Source organism: Galeopterus variegatus, unplaced genomic scaffold (assembly GCF_000696425.1).
Source record: "Galeopterus variegatus unplaced genomic scaffold, G_variegatus-3.0.2 Scaffold2514, whole genome shotgun sequence".
NCBI lineage: Eukaryota > Metazoa > Chordata > Mammalia > Dermoptera > Cynocephalidae > Galeopterus > Galeopterus variegatus.
In genome coordinates, this window is record NW_007728625.1 from 205,990 (window position 1) to 223,775 (window position 17,786).

At 44.3% G+C, this 17,786-nt stretch overlaps 1 long non-coding RNA gene across 2 annotated transcripts in view; it reads left to right on the plus strand.

The window, feature by feature from the left end:
• LOC103598133 overlaps positions 1-17,786 on the plus strand; it is a 60,987-nt gene that overhangs the window by 18,637 nt on the left and 24,564 nt on the right. The window contains exon 3 of one of the 2 annotated variants that reach the window (XR_551175.1): positions 17,168-17,322. The exons of the other annotated variant lie outside the window; for it this stretch is intronic. This is a non-coding gene — a long non-coding RNA (uncharacterized LOC103598133). Of the gene's footprint in view, positions 1-17,167; positions 17,323-17,786 lie in introns of those variants that run through there. 2 annotated transcript variants of the gene reach the window in all.

Sequence of the window (17,786 nt, forward strand, 5' to 3'; positions counted from 1 at the left end):
CACCCCCAGCTCTGGTCCCTATCAAACCCTCCTCCCCATGGCAAAATCCTACCCCCATCTGTGCTTGCCCTTGGAGTACTGGGAAAGCCTAGGCTAGCTGTAGATTCCTTGCAATGCTTATGCATCAGTCCTCCTGTCCCAGTTAAGAGGCAGCTGAGACTGAGTGTGGTGCTCAGTGTCACAGCTAGGAAATCACAGAAAAATGCACCCAGAACAGCTAAAGAGGGACCAATTAACTTCCTGAAAATCCAACATAGTCCAAAGAGCCTAAGATTTTATTCTGAGTTTTCATTTTTCTTATAACTATAAACCCCCAAAGTTAAATAAAAACAGCTTGGATAGCTTATCAGAGTCATTAGCAATATACCACTAATAAATACACAGTCTGTAAGACACTTAGGGGCTCACAAAGGGAACAGCTGAGATGTACAGGTCAGCCTCAGCCCCCTTCTCAGCCCAGCAGGAGTCTCATAAGAGAACTAATGCATAGGCAGAGAGGAAGCAAAAAATGAACAAAAGAATCCAAGAGACTCTGAGATGGGCCCCTCAGCACTTGGCAGAAAAGCTAAAATACAGTGGCTTATTCAAGGAGGGGTTCGTTTCCCTCTCCTGTGATTGAGGGAAGCAGGCAGTCCTGAGCTGGCAAGGTGGCCCTGCTCTCTGAAGAGATCAGGGACCCAGGCTCTTTCCAGCTACCTGCTGTGTTGTTCTAGGGTGTGGCTCTCGTTTTCGTGGTGTAAACTGGTGATCAGAGCTCTAGCACATCTGTATTCCAGGCAGCCACTGGAGGAAGTGGAAAAGACAAGGTCATGAAGGCAGGTGCGCACGGCTTGAAGGAGGCTTCCTGAAGCTGGTACACATCACTTCATCACTGGCAGAGGCTTAGTCATGTGGCCACACTGGATGCAAGGGAGCCTGGGAAGTGTGGTCTTTATTCCAGGGCTGCCATTCTCCCAGCTGAAATGTGCGGCTTCTTTACTTCTATTATGGAGAGAGAAGGGAGACTGGGAACTGGGAGACATGTAGCAGCATCTGCCATGGTGGAGAATGACAGATTGCCTGTAATCCAGGCCTCAGGCCCCTCTCCTTCCAGTACATCTCCATCTCACTCTCGAGTGTAGTATTTCCACTCAGTGTTACAAGTGACACAAAGTGTTCAAGTGGTGATCCATTTTTAGTGTATTGCATTTTGATTCTATTAATATGTTTAAAAGTATGTCACATATAAGGCAAATATCTCCATTGATGGCTACTCCCAAGCTTGAGCCCTCCCTTTCTGGCAAGACCTGACTACTGTCAGTTTGGTGTGTGTTCTGCCAACTCTTTTTCTGTCAGGAATGCCTTGAAGAGCTGCTGCTAGCATCAGGATGTCTGCCATCTCCATAGAAGGGGCTCTACACCCTCTGCCTAGTGTTCAAAGACAGTTATATAAACTGCCAGACAACATTCCCCCACACCTGCTCTCAGCTGCCTTCTCCCAACCCTTCCGGTCTCCATCAAATATTCACGTGACCCCACCACCACCACCACCAGCTCAGAGCTCTGGATCAGTTGCTCTGGTTGAAGCAGTTTTTTACCTTGGTTTCATTTCTCCTCTTGGATTGGGTCTTGTACCAGGTGACCGTCAGGATAACACATGAGCCAACCCTGTCTTAACCTGTGTTCTGAGCCTCCTTGTCCACCTGGACAAACTGTGCTGTCCTCAGTATGGTCAGTGTCTGCATAATAGCAACAGTAATTGAGTGCTCGCTATGTGCAGGGCACTACTCTCTGCACTTTAAAAATCTTAACTCCTTTGCTTCTGTCAGCTGCACAGATAATAAGGACAGCTTTGCTAACAATGCCAGGCTCTGGTCCTGTCTTGGAAATGCTGGTTCTTTGGAAGGATGTTGGGCTTTGGAGTACAGCAGACTTATTTGTTTTAGTTCTTGGGCAAATTACTCTACCTCTAAATGGATTATTGACACCTGCAAAATGTGGGGAACATTAAAAGAGATAACATGTGGAAAGCACCTAGCTTAGTGCCTGGCACATAATATTATCAACTAATGGTCTAACTTCCTTACGCAGATAAAATGTAATTCAGCTGTGTCTGATGGTTCTGTCTGATGCACGACCAACCAGTTGCAAAGTGCCTGGGGTGGGGAGGAGATGCCCTTCCATGTGCTCTCCCTTCATCTGGCAGTTTACTTGCTACTACAATTGGATCTTTGCCCTAAGCTTTTTCTTTTTTCCTTTTCCCCAAATAAGATGCCCTTAGCTTTTAATTTTCTTTTTCTTTTGGTGCTTTAAGATATTACTGATTTAAGTATGTTGTGGTAGTAAATTGAGAATTTTTCCAAGTCTGTTTTGGACTTGCAACATTTGGAACTATCCTACATATCAGAATCTTTCTATATATGAATGTTTTGTATGCTTAGGTAAAAAAGAGGGAGAGGAAAGATTTTACAGAATCACAGATGTAGTCTTAGTGGGAAAAGAGCAGGAGAAGCATCAACCAAAAGAGGAGAGAATTGGAACTATATGTTTATTTGGTTTATAGGGAAGAGGTAGCATGTATCACCATAAAGTATGATAACTATAAGGCATGTCTTGTGCATGTGTGTGTGTGTGTGGTTGTTATAAGTATACCAGAATGCACACATTCTAATTAGTACAGTCCTCCAACTTAGTCATATTGGGAAGCTATATGTATTTCTAAAACGTTTGCAGGACAGAATTGTCTAATGACACATGTCTCAGAACATGTCCATCACTAAGCAGTGTATGACCTTATATGCAAACCCCTCGTTTATCACTGTCTTCTGCCCATTCAACAACTCCATACAGAAGAAAGCTTTCTCTTCCATGCAGTACTCATCCAACTTCCAATTTCACACCTCCCCTTGGAATTAGGATAGGCAGAATTTTTTTTTTTTTTTTTTTTTTTTAAAGAAATTCTTTTTTTTTTTTTTCCTTTTTGTCTTCATTACTGACCGGTAACGGGATCGCAACCCTCGGTGTTGCGCCTGCACCGCGCTCAGCCAGTGAGCAGGAACCGGTCTCCACATGGGATCCGAACCCTCGGCGGGAGCACTGCTGCGCTCCCAAGCAGCGCACTCTCCAGTGCACCACCGGGCTGGCACAACTTGACTATTTCTTAAATACTTTCAACCCCGAGCCTATTTCATCTCTACCATTCAGGTTTCTGTATGGGACCATGCTGATATCTGTCATTTGTAGGTGCTCTCCACCCCAACCTCCATTCTAAACCAATTCTGGTTGAAGCAGGAGGTAAACTAGGACCTCTAACCCCACCAGCATTTGGCTTAATTGAGTGTTTTCTCTGTGCCAGGCACCATGCCAGGATCTGGGTTTGCAGAGATGAGTATAACATGGTCCCTGCTCTAAAGGAGTTTGTGGATGAGAGAAGGAGTGATCTAAAGGCTTGTATACTTATTCTCCCTCTCTTTACAAGGGGTAAACTTTCCGGGTGTTCATGGAGGGGAGACCAAGTAGTGAGACCTGTTTGTACTGACATAAAGCACCCACTACAGTTCCTGCAATACACCTTTAAAGTTGTCCTTGAGCACCTTTGATTGTTGACAGATAGGCTAAAATCCAAGCCAAGAAGAACTAGGTAAATACTATGAGTGTGGAGCACTTTGCTGTAGATAAAAGTCAAGTTTACCTAAATGGGTAGCTACAAGTGCCCTTGTCTGGAAATTCCTACAAAATGAGGGCAATGTGAAATGGCACATTGCCATTTTGAAAAGAGCAAAAATGTCAGTGTCTTTGAAGCAATTTTCAAACTCTTTAATTTACAGAACAATAGATTTAATTTTGGCTTGAATTACATTGGTATAATGACATCAAAGCAATTTGTTCCTGGATCAGTGGAGAAAATGCACCTTCAAAGTATCAAGAGGTTGTTTTTTGTGGTGGAAGACATCCTATTGGCTTTATACTAACATTCTAGAAATTAGTCCCCTCCCATATAATTTGTAACAATTTTATTAGGAACTCCAAATGTATTTTCTGGTTCACATAGCCAAAATAAGGTTAATTTAAATGATCACCAGTCAGGAAGAGGCAGTGACCCATAGTGGTTAAAAGCACAGTTTCTGGCATTACCCTGCCAGGATTCAAATTCCCTTCTGCCATTCACTATCTATGTGATCTTTGACAAGCTATTCAAGCCCTCCATGCTTGTTTCTTCGTCCATTAAATGGCAATAATAATACCTACCTCATAGAATTGTTATGAAGATCAAACGAACTAACAAACATAAAGCGCCTAGAACCATCCTGGCACTGAGGAAGATGTGCTCTATAAGTAGTAGCTGTTATCATTGATTGGACCCTTACTATGTGCTGTGCCTGTTATATACTTGCATAGCACTGAATGTACACCTCCCAACAATCCTCTGAGCAAGTATTAGCCTTCCCATTTTGCATGTAAGGAAACTTGAATTTAGAGGTTTCAGCAATTCAACTCAGACACACAGTGTTGGAGACTGAAGCTTAGCCTGCCGTTCCACATCATTACATATTGACCTCCCAGATTCGAGGTGTAGAAATCAGAGTGCTATACAAATGCAAGCAACTCAGGTTGTTGAAGGTCAAACAATGTGATGTCATGTCATGCTCTGTCCAGACAGCATGGAGAGAGCATAAGCCAAGAAGGGAAAGGATGGGAGTAAGGCTGGGAGATGGGCTGCCTTTATGTTTGAATCCATGACCTTTATGTTGGCAGCAGAGAAGAGCCATAAGAGACTTATAAGGAGGGAAGAAGTGATCATCTGCATATTTTATACAGACCACTGTGATGATGGCGGAGCATAGGCTGGGGGTAGAGTAAGTGGAAAGGTGGGGAGGCCAGTTTCAGACCCTTGTATAACCCAGACAGTTGTAAGTATTTGAGCCCAGGTAGAAATTGTGGATGTAAAAGAGAACAGAAATACTTGAGATACTAAGTAGAAACAATATGACTCAATCCATTTTTTACATCATGTTTCTGGCTTGGCCAGATGGGTGGATGGGTGGTGGTGCCAGTCACCAAGTTCAGGAGGCACAAGATAAAAGGGAGTAGGGTTGAAAGAGAAGATGATGAGCCCATTTTAGAAGAAATTGAACTTGAGGTGCCTGTGAGATTCTACAGAGAACAATCTAAAAGTCAATTAAACACATATGTGGGTGGAAAAGTGTGTAAAGGATTTGGGAACTTAATATTCATTCATGACCTTTGCCAGAGAGTTTCAAGGAAGAAGTGGGGGTGGCAGCCAGATGTTGGGGAGCTGAAGGAGTGGGAAGTAGAGACTGTGAATGAAGTCAGGGCAGAAGGAGCTCAGCCAAGTAAGGAAAGAGAGAAATAGAGAGGGAAGAACAGGATTGACAGGGAGCTTTGGTTAGAACATAGTCCCTAATAATACTATGTCATGGGATTCAAGTCTCCATAAAGGTCAATTAATATTCTCTTTTTAAAAAAATCATAGTTAATAAACCCTAAACGCAATGCAACCATTTGGTAAATGAGAAGTCTATGCTTCACTAGTTCCCCCAGGATTTTAGAGCATCTGGAAAGGTTGTGGTAGCTCTGTCAGTGGCCTATTGAACAGCCATTGTCCCCTCCTTGCTAACAGAGTCCAGTTTTGCTGGTGTGGCAATCTGCCCAGCACCACAGTATAAGATGTGATTGTTCTAAGACAATCAAAACAATGCTGTTACTCTTTGCCAGCAACTGGTCTAGGGGTGTGCATGTGAACCAGTCCTAGCTAATGGGATGTTGGAGGAAGTTTGCTGAAGGCTTCTAGAAAAGATTCCTCCCTCTTCCTTACAGGAAGGTGGAGAGAAAGCCCCTTTTCACCCTTTCCTTTCCATTCTGTTGAGGACATAAAAATAATTGTAGAGAAGTCCAACAAAGTTCTAACTTAACCAACAATGATTCCTTTGATGCATTCTTAGAAAAATCAAATTTCAAATTTCAGTCAATGATGGATCACCTATATGATGGTGGTCCCATGAGATTATAATGGCTGTACTCCATAGCCTAGGTGTGCAGTAGGCTAGACCATCTAGGTTTGTGTAAGTACACTTGGTCTAAGATCAAGATATGTTGTGATGTTCACACAACAACAAAATCGCCCCATGATGCATTTCTCAGAACGTATCCCCATTGTTAGTGACTCATGACTGTATTTCAAAACAAGTTTTTATGTGCTCTTGCTTTGCAGGTATCCTAAGAAGACTGTTATGTAGGTTATTAGACAATCTAAAACTGACCTTGAACAAATTAGTTAACTTGCGTGCACCTCAGTTTCCTCATTGATAACTGGAGGGGCGAGAATAGCTACTAGATGGGCCTGTTGTGAGAACTGAGACAGCATGTGCAAAGTACCTAGCATGTAAGTGACAGTGCCTGGCCCCTGTCTGCATGTTGGTTTTTGCACACACTCACCCCCCACCTTACATCTTTACTAGGAGAGACTAGGAAATGGGCAGAGTCATGGGTAAATTACTGATATAGCCAGTCCACTTTCCAGGGGACCCTATGAGACCTGGATGCCACCCTCCAGAGCTCCAGGCCATCCATTGGCTGCAAGATCCATGGTAGTTTCCTTCTGGTTCAGCTACAGTCTGGTGACTTGGGCACTTCCCCTGTGGCCTGCCTGGCTGACCACATTCCCAAGACGCTTCCGAACTGTTAGCCTATTGAGCCCACAGACACAGTGTCCAGGCCTTGTGCCCCCTCTCTGCACTTGGGCCTGGGGCAGCCCAGTTTCTCCAGCTCTTGCCAGCCTGTTCCCAGCTGCTGGCCCTGCCCACTGCCCAGGAGAATTGTCCTGGGCCTCACCCTGGGCCTGTGTTACAGCAGGTGACAGGAAGCCAGTCTTACTCTCTGACTAATAAGCCACAAAATAAATTGTGTGGCCTGAAGGTAACATCAACCTAATCCATACCCTTAGTTACTTTGCTGCCTCTTGGGGGAATCAGGACGGTGTCTCTGTCTATATGTATGTCTCTGGATGGTGTCTCTGTCTGTATGTCTGTCTCTCTGTCTTTCATTCTCAGCTTAGAAGGACAGTGCTGAGTAATGAGAATGTGTACTGGAAATATAGCGATGCGAATCCCAGCTTCAGCACTTTATTTCGGTGTTGAATTACTTAATTTGAGCAAGCTATTTAACCTTTTAAATCATAATAAAATGATAATAATGGTTCCTAATATCTGTATTAGCAGGGGATTGATAATTCCTCTGCTAAGCACTTTACAATGTTTTATCTCAATCCTCTCTATTACCCTATGAGAGAGGTTTCATTGTTCTCTCTATTTTAAGGAGGAGGAGCTCGAGACACAGAGAGTTAGGTAACTTGCCCAAAGTCACAACTAGCAGGTAGAGGAACTAGAGTTGCTTGACTCGGGAGCCCAGACTCCCTGTGACTCAACTTCCTTATCTGTGAAAGATGGACAATAAAAACGACTTCACAGAACTGATCAGGAATAAGAAACATAACTTCTATAAGGCCCCTACTAGGTGATCAGCAATTTTAGTTCCCTCCTGCTGTCTTCTAAAGAAATCAACACACATCATTAGGACAGTGGCTTTCAGTAAGGATTTGTCTCCAAGAAAGAACTGATTTGCAATGGGAATTGCAGTTGATTTTTGGGGGAGTCCATCAGCCCTTGTGAGAGACTTCTTACAGATGTCAGTCCCTTTTCAACCCAGTACATCAGGTAGAGACACCAGCACTGCTGTTGAGAACTATGTCTGTAAGAAACACACTTACTCTGAGAGCACACCCATTATTACTGGGGTCAGGACACAGACTGTTTAGCTGGGTCTATGGGGAGGACGGGAATTTGGATACTAGTTTTGTATGATGTTCCTCAGAGCTGAGTCAAGTGTATAATTTAGAACCATACACGCAAATTACTTTTTTGAGAAAGACTCAAAATTACTGAAATGAAACTTCTTTCTTTCCAAAATACGAGAGCAAAGTGCTCCCAGACCCACCCACACTCCCGGTTTTCTCTACCCTCTCTTAAAATCATTTAGAAGTTTGTGGTTTTTTCCTCCCTTCCCTCATTCATGTCTTTCCTGGCACTGTTGAAAATAGCATAATTTGGAGTGGGACTTTTTTCCTTTCTCTTTTGGTCTGTGTAAGTGGTTTATGGGTTTATTTCATTCCAGATGTTTCTCCCCAACTTGCCTTTTGAAAGAAACCCAGAATTATTTTTAAACATAATTTAAAGGCTTCCAAACAAAACAAATATCCTAATTGCTTGTGGGTACAAGTCTGTTCTTGGTGGTGGAGAGAACAGAGATCATGGAGCCAACAGGGCTGGCTCTGGGGACAAGTGAGGTCTCAGAGGCTTGCAATGTGGGCCTGCCCCACCTTCCCTTCTCTCTCTTTTCTTCACTTCTTGGGCATCAGCCCCAGGGCCCCCTGGGCTGCCTACTTGAGTAACCTACTTCCGTCCCATAAAACACCCTGTTTAATTCTTCTGCTGAATATTGTCAGCATCCTTTTCACCCAGGAGCTAATCCATTAGAGTGATTCATGTTAAGATAACACCACGACATACCTCCCCTCCTAGTTAATACGTTATCAGAGACCCTCAGTGCCTCAACTCAGTGGTTCTCAATTCTGGCGCACATTAGAATCACCCGAAGAACACATTAAGATATAGATTTCCAAGCCCCACCAACCCCAGATCTGGGGGCTAATGCTCTGTAAACTGGATTTTTTAAAAAAACTAGTTTCTTTTGGGCCAAGCCTGTGGCGCACTCGGGAGAGTACGGCGCTGGGAGTGCAGCAGCGCTCCTGTCGCGGGTTCGGATCCTATATAGGGATGACTGGTTCGCTCACAGCGCTCACTGGCTGAGCGTGGCGCGGCCGGTCTCAAAAAGGACAAAAAAAAAAAAAAAAAATTAGTTTCTTTTTTTAATGATAAGGTAACTCGTGCTCATAGTTTTCATTATTGTTGCTAATATAAACTTACAGAGATGTTTTAACTGAAAAGCAAAAAATCTCCATCTCTTCCCTCCTCCATGTCCCAAACCCACCTCTCAGGAGCAAACACTGTTAACAGTTTCTTGTGTCTCTTTTCAGATGTTGTATGTGTATTTTGCTAAATTATGTTTATTTTTTACATACACATGATCAAATTATCAAACTTACTTTTTGCATTCCCAACAAACCTTGGAGAACTTTCCACATTATTACAAAATGAGTGATCTCATTCTCCTAAGATTTGCATTGCTTTGCACTGTGAATGGGCCTTGACTCTCTGATTGACTACAAAGCTCAGGCCACTGGGGAGGTCCTTCTGTTGAGGTGCCTCCTCCATGGGAGGAAAGCTGGTCAGTGCTCTTTAGCATTAACTCAAACTTCCACAGCCTCTTAAGAAAATGCATTTTGGGGAAGGGAAGCTTTTCCCTAGAATGTACTCAGAGTGATTGCCTGCTTGTGTGAAAATCCCTCAGTAGAGGCCTTAGGTCTTCTGTTTAATTTCTTCAGCATTCCTTCTCCTTAATCAGAATGACTGTCTATAAGATAGCACCATAGCACCATAACATTAAGATAAAACCATCACGTATCAATCCTCTTAGGTAATACATTTAAGAAAGCCCATGTAAAAGGCAGACATACACTTTAGAGAACTTCAGGTACACCCTAGCTCTGAAATGCTTTATTCATTTGACTATGGGGCTCAGGAACATTCATTGGGAGGTCATGTTTACCTGGATGGTTCCTCAGTAGAAACATAGGAAAGAGTGGGCACATCTCAGAGGGATAGTTTTGAGAATGAATCTGTGACTTCACAAAGACAAGACTGGAGTAAGTATGCACTTTGATTTCTTAAACTAATATCTAGTTTCTCACTTGTGTAAGAGCGGTTCCTCTCTGACTTTTTGGATTATTTTTATACCCTTTTCTCATGTGGCAAGGGGAGAGAGAGCATCCCTCTAGTCCTGGCTCTGTCACTGCATAGTCTTTTCATCTATGAAATGAGGTGAGTAAGTTAGATAATTTTTAAGGCCTTCCTGGCTTTAAAATTCTAGGTCCCATGACTATGACCATCCACAAACCACACAGGATTTTTTTTTTTTTTTTTTTAAATCACAACTGAAATTAGTTCTTTGGAAAACAGGTAGTGAAATCCCATTACCCAGCTGGCTGCTTCCTATTTAAGCTGTTGTTTTCCTGCCTTGCATAGCTCTTTTCCTTTCAAACCTTTCTGAGAGTGTGTAGATTTAGAGCATCTGACCTTGATGGTTTACGCTTGCTTTCTTCCACAATTGCTACCACCCTGTCACTTATCTCACTAGGATATTGTCCAGTTTGATGCATTGTAATAATCACGTTTTACATGTGTATAAGCTTTAACAGTGCACCAAGAGTGGTATTTTAGAAAACACAAGGGTCTTTCAGGAAGCAGTACGTGGGTTTGAATTCTGCTTAGTATTAGCTGGGGATTTGGTTGCAAATAGAAACTGTTTCTGGTTAAGTTAAGCAAAGAAGGAATTTATGTGAGGATCAGTGGGTAACTCATAGAATTATGGGGCAGATGGGAGGCCCTGGCTGGGGCAGCTCGCAAAGGAGGCAAGGCACAGTCAAGAGGCTGCTGTGGGAGCTGCCAACCTCGGAGGGCACTCATCTCTGCACTTCATGGCCACCTCATATAATTCCTAACTGACCTTCTGCCTTGATTTGTCTCCCTAAAGAATTAAAGTTTTAAGCAATCAGAGAGTGGGAAGAGGGACTATCTTCCCCTTCGGTTTGGTTTCCATAGTGAGTGGGGAACTTTTTCCCCACTTATCTTGATGTTCCTCCGAAATAAGAAGTATATCCACAATTGGGCAACCATATGCAGAGAAAAAGACCCTTGATTCTTATCTTGCATCATATACAAAAATTAACTCAAGTTGGACCATGGACCTAAATGTAAATTGAAAACTACACTATTTCTAAAAGAAAACATAGAATAAGTATATTCAGATGCTAAGTGGCCAAAATGACAAATGCCCACCACATGGCTCCATCACCTACTACTACTAGCTGTGTGACCTTGGTCAAATGAGGAAGAGGACAATCCCCATCTCTTGAGGTAGTTGTGTGGATTCAGAGGAAACATGCATAAAACCCTCAGCCCAGGCTCCTGCCCTCTGTGCAGGAATGTTCTCCTGAGCCTAACCTGAAGCTTGGACATTCTTGGATTGCTGAGCATGTCCCAGCCTCCATGTGTCTATCTGCATAGGGTGGGGGGCAGGGAGGATCTAAGAAGGGACAAATCATTTTGATGCCTTGGTTTCTGCAGCTTTGAGAGCCCTGAAATTCAGCCTCTCTGGGGGGATATGGGTAGCTGTAGGAGGGCCTTCTCAGACAGTGAGCTGAGAGAGAAGATTGTGTGTGGGTTTCCTGAGACACCCCTAGGACTCTGAAAAATATCTCTGGTGAAACTTATATGGAGGAGTGTTGGAGGCCCTGTGTCAGCAGGCAGGAGACACAGGCAGGTGACATCTGTTAATGTGGATTCATTTGTCCCTCTGGCTGCTGGGCCTGAGCAAATTTGGGATGCACATACACCCTCTCATTGGATTCTCCTTATACCACCTTTTTTTTTTTTCTTTTTGTCTTTTTTTGTGACCGGTAACGGGATCGCAACCCTCAGTGTCGCGCCCGCACCGCGCTCAACCAGTGAGCGGAGACCGGTCTCTATATGGGATCCAAACCCTCGGCGGGAGTGCCGCCACGCTCCCAAGCTCCGCACTCTACCGAGTGCGCCACCGGGCCGGCCCCTCCTTATACCACTTTGAGGTCAGCAGAACAAGTACAAATAGGCTCATTTTTTCCCCCATAGGAAGAAACTGAGGCTAAAGAACTAAAAGAAACTTGCTGAAAGTCACTCAGCTCAGGCTGTGGGGCTTGCTTTCCTGACCCTGAGCCTAGCATCCTTCCCACCATCGGACACTCTTTCCTTTCTTGGTACCTCCATTATTAGAACACCTGCATATTCTCAGCTAACAATGGATGACATAAATAAACACACGGTCATTTCCCCACATTTCCGCACAGGTCACTGCAGATGGCAGAGCCCTTTCTCTGAATGCACGGCATGAAAAGGCATTTCACAGAGTAGAAAGAGAGCTTCAGAATTAATCATCATGAACAGCGGAAACTGGCTTTGCAGGAGATGAATTGGACTTCAGGGAAGATGGGCAGCCCAAGCGTACTTTCAGGAGACCCCTAGTGATGGAAAATCAGGGCTGCCATTCCAGGGCCTGGGTGGAGGGCTTCTGCTGTGTCAGAGAACAGGTGTTAGGACCCGGTCACCCAGGGTGAGCACCGTCTGCTGTTGACCCCTGCAGAGACTAGACTGAAGCTCAGAATGCATTATTAGCAGGCCAGGATCCTGCCCTGGACCTGAGGCCAAGGGCAAAGTCGGGGGAGAAGCAGGTGGCTACATGTAAGACTGGTCTGGGATTGTCTATGTATTTACTGAGCCAAGGAGGAAGAGCCAAAATAGACCCTGGAAGAAAGAAGAGGTCAGAGGTTATGAGAGTCAGGCTCTTGTATCAGACCGGAAGGCTGTAGTAGAATTGGGGGGCAGGGGACAGTGTCAGTAGCCAGTAGGGATAAGGACTAAGAGGAAGAGCCCGTCCCATAGGACTCCTGTGCCTAGCAGAGGGTAGGGAATCAATGACTCTTTGTTGAAGTAGTTGCTTTAATAGTTCAGCAGCCAAGGACAGTCTTTTGAGGATAGGGGTGGCTCCTAAAAGGAACTGCCATAGGCAGGATGGGGCAGGAAGGTCTATGAGGCCGAGCCCATCTGGGACCCCTCAAACTCCATTGTCCAGGCTTCTCTGCCTCCAAGCCCAAGCGGCTGCCACTGTTTTTCGCTCTGAAATTAGGAAGAATCAGGCCCCCACGAAGTACCTAAATCCCCTAAGTACCTAAGGATGCAGATACCTTAGCGAGCCTTCAATTGTCTGCCAAAAAGGGAGAAGTAGGCATTTGTCTAATTTTTAATTCACAGTCTAGAGAAGAACATATTTTAAATGAAGAGAGAGAGGAGAGAGAAAGGAAGAAAGTAAAATTACTTGCTCAATTACTCAGAAAACAAACAGGTTGAACCTTAATTGATTTGTTTAGACATTAACCTTTAGTAAACATATGCATATGTAGAAAGACTGTGTATATTTAGTAACTTTACACAAATGTTTACGACTCATGGGAGCTGATGACTGTTTTGTCACAATGACATGTTCAGTTTGAAGTCCAGGCAACTCTGTTTATCTGGTGTGTGACCTTGGTGACCTGGTCCCAGGGTCCCTCCCAGTCCTTTCTGGGTAAGTGCATAGAAGCAGACCAAAGCTGTCCAACTCTCTGACCTCTGGTGGGTACTTGGGCTCTTTGCTAGCCCTCAGGGATGTCCTCTCGGCTCACTGGCCACAGTTTCCTTTAGCTCCCAACTTTTCTTGCTTTCTTAGTCTCAGTGTCATGCTATACCATAGGATCCTGTGGAAGAGAGTTGACCTAAGCTCCCTTTTCTTCCCTGTTTCCTTCCTTTCTCTGCTCTGGTCTGAATGTTTGTCCCCTCCAAAGCTCATGTGGAAGCTTGATTCCCAATGTGACAGTGTTGAGTGGTGGAGCTTTTGGGAGGTGATTGGATCATGAGGGCTGTGACCTCATGAATAGATTAATTCATAGGTTAATGAATTGGTGGTTTAATGGATGAGTGGGTTATCACAGGAGGGACACTGCTGGCTTTATAAAGAGTGCAAGTTAATATGAGGTCAGCCCTCTTGCCATGTGATACTCTGTGCCATGCTGGGGCTCTTCAGAGAGTGCCTGCCAATAAGAAGGCCCTCACCAGATGGGCCTCCTGGACTTTGGACTTCCCAGCCTCCAAAACTGTAGGAATAAATTTTGTTTCTTTTTAAAGTACTCAGTTTCAGATGTTCTGTTATAAGTGATAGAAGACTGACTAATACATCCTCTTTCCATGTTAAATGAGATCCCTTCCCACTCTAACTGCTCCATGGGCCTGATGCACGTAGCCACAGAGACATTTGGGCAGGGGTCTCTCTGAAACCACTGAGGCAGGCATGTGATAATTCCACATGCTATGTCTGTACAGCTTTTCTCTTACAAGAAGAGTCAAGGTAGCTTTCTGGATGAAGTTAGAAAGTCAAATGAGCCAGACAGGGAGTCATGGGGAAAAAAAGACAAGACAGAAAACAGGTAGTCAAAGACCAACTTGCTGTCCGAGGGCAGACCAATCAGACTCAGGGCTGTCTGCAAAGTAGATTTTTCATCCTGTTCTCAGTACAAGCAACTCATTGTTCTCAGAAAATAGCAGCTGCTTCTGGGGAGTGTTCAGCATTAGGGTGTGACAACCTAGGGAAGCCAGTTTTCAGCAGAAGGCACAAAGCCTTCCTCTGACAAAAAGGGGGGAGTCATTCTGGGCAGGGTATTAGCTTTCTATTGCTGCCGTAACAAGTCACTACAAATTTAGCAGCTTCAAACAACACAACTTATTATCATACAGTTCTGTAGGTCAGACATGGGTCTCACATGGCCATGGGGTATGTTCCTTTCTGGAGTTCTCTTAGCTCCTTCCTGGAGACCTCTCCCTGGTCCTTGTTCATAACCCCTTATATCCCAGAACAAGCAACAGGGCTCTGTTTCACGCTGCTATCTCTCTGACCTTTCTTTTGATGTCACATCTCTCCCTCTGACCACAGCTGGGGACGGCTCTCTACTTTTAAGGACTTGTGTGACTACATTGGTTGGGTCTACATGGATAACACAATAATCTCTGCATTTCAAAGTCCTTAACTTAATCCTATCTGCAAAATGTCTTTTGCCATGTAAGGTCACATATTCACAGGTTCTGGGGATTAGGACGTGGACATCTTTAGGCGGCCACTTCTGCCTCCCAGAGTCAGGTTAAGCTATGTGATTTGCTGATCCTCCTCTAGATGTTACACTGAGACAATAAACCTTTATCAGGTGACTCACGCCACCTGTGCATGTCGGGAGACACAGAGTCGTGTGAACTGCAGCAAGCCAGTGCCAGCTGGGCATTGTGCAAAGCAAGACTTAAATGGGTCTGTCACAGGCACTTTGTGGTCAAGCCATCAAATGTACTGAGTAATTAATGTTCACATGGTTTTGTGAAATGCAATTATGTAGGCTAGCTCGTAAAGCCTTTTTACAAGATCTGACACAAATGGAGCCCACTCGGCTTGCTTTTCCTGTTCTAGCTTTTTCAGGCATAGTCAGGACCCTTCTGGAACTTCATCCACTGCCAACTCCCCTACCCCCTTCCACCAGTGTGGCTTGGTCCCTCTTAGCCTCTGACCTACAGACTGAACCCACAAAGGCAATGTCGACTGGCCCTGAACTCTTCCTCTGCTTTCACACTTGCTTTTCCTTCGGCCTGCAACGCCCAACTTTGTCCACCTCCCGAGGGCCTAGCAACTCCTCCTATATAACCTTCTAGCCCCTCTCTGCTCAGAGGGCATCTGAGGACATCACCTGAGAGCTATGGGAAATGCAGAATCTCAGTTCCCACCCAGACCTACTGAAGACAAATCTGCTTTTTAACATGATCTCCAGGGACTCATAAGCACTTTAAGATTTGAGCAGCGCTGGCTGAGCCTTCTGGGTTGGCTACTCTTCTGTGAAGCCCTTCCCGACTGCTCCCAGACCCACCTAAATAAGCTCTTCTTCCTGTTCCCCTCGCACCCCGTTTGGACTTCTTTCACAACATAAAAGTATAACTGGATGTTAAAAGGGACTTTTTCTGTTGTTTAGAAATTTCAGCAGAGGCCTCAAAGACAGAACAAAATAGGTGCCAGGAAGCCCCACGTCCACACAAAATGCTGAGACCGTATGCAGGGCAAGCTCAGAGAATGTAAAACTTCCTCTATCAGCCCCTCACCCACCTCCAGCCTGTGAACAGGAGTCAGGGAGGGTTTCTTTGGAAATAGTAACTGAGGACTTTGTGTTCCCACCACCCCCGTTGCCCTTCCTTGGGGGAGAGGAAGGCTTCAAGGGAGCTTTCCTTCTGCCTTTAAGTGTTTGGGGAAACTCGAGGACCGGTCTGAGAAGTCAGGGCTGCACTGGGCCAAGGATGTCCTGCCCCAGAGGGCACTGTGGTGAAGGTGCATGGTTAATGGGGACCAGATGTGGGTCATGAGGTGGGGAGACCACCTGAAGCCTCCTTGAAGGAGAGCCGCACACCAAGAAAGCTGCCTGGAGGAGCAAAGGGACCCAGCAGAGAGTTGACCTGCTGGAAAACTGCTGGAACCCCTCCCCACAACATACATACACCCCAGCTTCATAATGAAAGTTGTAGTTGGGATAGGGTTGATTTAACAAATAAAAATACAAGACACCCATTTAAATTTGAAATTCAGATAAACAACAGATATGTATGTATAAGTTTTAGTGTAAGTATGTCTCATGCAATATTTGGGACATACTTATATTAAGAAATTATCCGTTATTTATCTGAAATTCAAATTCAGTTGGGTATTCTGTATTTTATCTGGCAACCCTAAGTTGGGAGCTTCGTAGCAGAAATTCTAGTGCCTTCTCCAAGAAACCCACAAAAGCACCCCAAAGAGAAGTTAGCTATTGAATCCCAATGTCCAGTCACAACTGAAGCAGTCAAATAAGATTCTTTCTGCTCTTTCATCCTGTCCCTCCCCCTTGTGCCCCATCTTCACCCCACATCAGTAACCCTGGCTAGTGAATGGCAGGTGAAAGAAGGGATTGCACAGGAGAAGATGACCACATCTGCACCCTTTCCATCACTTCAGGCTTCCGAGCTAGAGGAGGCAGATGCTCTATCTTTAAATGAAATTGAACATTTTGGTTATGACCTGGACCAGACATACAACCACTGTTCTTGTGACTTAAAGGGACCTGTGACACCTGCCTAAGACGTCATGTCCGGCTGAGTAAGAAGCTAACCCACAGAGTTGCTTTGCAGTCATGCCCTATGAAGTGGCACTGGTTCACAAACTGCTTGTTTGCGTATCCATCTCTCTCACTAGTGTCTGATCATTCATCCGTGTTCCCAGTTGGTTGCAAATGTAGTAGATACTCAATAAATATATGAGTGTTGAATGTTGAAAGCTTCAGTCAATCAACCCATGTTTTCCCCTACAGGATCTATGAAGAGAGAATTTTTCTGGCATTGTGTAAGCTTTCCCAGAGGTACTTTAGCTGTATGAAGCCTTCTTGTCACAAAACATGGCAGATACAATGATGGAGAGAAGCTGAGCTGGACTTAGAATCTTCTCTAACAACCTTTGCAGGCACTTGACGTTTGCAACAGTGCAGATCTAGGTTTTTGGAAACCTGGTGCTTACACAAATTGGTGTCCTTTCTAAGAAAAAACCCCCATCAAATTGTGAACACAAAATTAGGCATAAATGTGAATATTAACTTAGGAGAAATCATAACAAATTCCGAAGTTTTAAAAGCTGACAAATACCACATACATCACAAAGTCCAGAAAAATAACATAATATTTATGTTGGTTACCTTGAACACATTGCTTAATATGCTTTTTCTACATTTATTGGCTATTTTTTTTTCCTACATGTTTTGGTCAATGTCCTGGAGTAGTGGCCTCTTACGAATTCATTTTACCCTTGTTGATGTCAGTATTTTGTGGTCAAATCACCAAAATTAGTAATCTTTTTGCAATATATTCATATGATTCACTGTTCTTAATTAAATTGGGTTATTCAAACAGGTTACATATGCTCTAAATTTATCCTTC